Genomic DNA, 1,743 nt, shown 5'->3' on the forward strand with positions numbered 1-1,743 from the left:
AGGTCAAAAACAACATCTCCCCCAGAGCCTCAGACGCTCCCGCTGTGGTGGAATGCCAACCTGCCATTACCCGGAGATTACCTGTAATCTCTTATTACTTAAAATAGGGTGGAGAGGCTTTCATGAGAGACATCTTCAAAAATCAAATTGTGCTGTCAGCCGGGCTTAAGACTTTAGTTCATACACAGACTCATATTTGTCGAGAAACATGCCTGCATTTGCCCCCCCCCGGACGACTTAGTAGGACAGAGCCTGAAACAACTGCACAGACATGGTTTTCAGCTCAGACTTTAGTGTCAACAGAACTCAAAATGAACTCCTGTTGTCTTTGGGGATAATAGCAGTTTCTCGCTGAGGGATCAGTCCGTAAAGACCTTGATGATCATCAGAGTGTTAAACAGTATTTATGCAAACACAGCGAGCTGCATGGAGACGTTTACGGCACAAATCCATGCACATTCATCAGCAGGGGCAAAAGCGCCAACGGTGCCACAAAAACAGAGGCAGGGAACATGTAAAGACAGAACAGTGGTGTACATGAAACTATTGGTGTGTGATCGCTCTCTCTCTCTCTCTCTCTCTCTCTCTCTCTCTCTCTCTCTCTCTCTGCAGGATAATTGATGTTTTGTCTTGACTGCATGTGCTGTTATTTATTTGCATAGGAACTGAGACAGTCTCCCTCGGGGCAAGAGATGTTTTTCTGCTAGCAGTGTTCCAGAAAAAAACCTAAAAAACCCTGGAACATTATTTCCCCACCAGATCACAAAGAAAACCATGAATTAAAAAAAAAAATCTAAATTGCACCAAAATTTCAAAAGCTGTACCATGGGATTACCTGATGCTTGTGGCATAGACAACAGGGAGAGGACCAAAACCACACTGTAGAAATACTCTGTTAGAAGTAAAAATCCTGCATTGAAAATCTCACTTAAGTAAAAGTATATGTAAGTATCATCAGAAAAATTTACTTAAAATATTTAAAGTAAAAGTACTCAATGCAGAAAAATCCTCCCAGTTTAGAAACGATCCAACCATTTCTATCCTTCAACGAAGTGTTCAATCGGCTGTTTGTTTCAGCTGTAGTTGTAGGCCGTTATATTGTTGGGTAGTGTAATTTATAATGAAACATTGTGTTTTATAAACTACATGTGTGTCTTCGTTTGTGAAGTAACTAGTATCTGAAGCTGTCTGATTAATGTAGTGGAGCAAAAAATACCATATTTCTCTCTGAAATGTAGTAGAGTGGAAGTAGAAATTTGTACCTAAAGGTCCCATGACCCCCAGGGCTCGGTTTACACCTGTCGCCATTTCTAGCCACTGGGGGGGCCATAGACCGGCTCATATTAATGTAGAAAACCTTGTAAAGTGAAATTGTCATGCCTTGGGACCTTAAAGAACAGTACATGAGTAAATATACTCAGTTACATTCCTCCACTGCACGGCAAGCATTCTTCAAAGTCAAACAGCCAACTCTTGTAGGCGCTACATGGTCAATATTTACCCAGCAGTTAAACTACCGAGACATTTTGTCTTAAAGCTTGTTTTGTCTTGGCTTTTTGAATGCAAACACAAAGCGGCCTGCAGACATCGGCCACAGCAATAGCATGCGCACTCATGAGATGAATTAGAGTAGAGAGAGATGAGTTAGAAAGAGATGGGTTAGAGTAGAGAGAGATGGGTTAGACTAGAGAGAGATGGGTTAGACTAGAGAGAGATGGGTTAGACTAGAGAGAGATGGGTTAG

This window comes from Etheostoma cragini, chromosome 5, assembly GCF_013103735.1.
Source record: "Etheostoma cragini isolate CJK2018 chromosome 5, CSU_Ecrag_1.0, whole genome shotgun sequence".
Lineage (NCBI taxonomy): Eukaryota > Metazoa > Chordata > Actinopteri > Perciformes > Percidae > Etheostoma > Etheostoma cragini.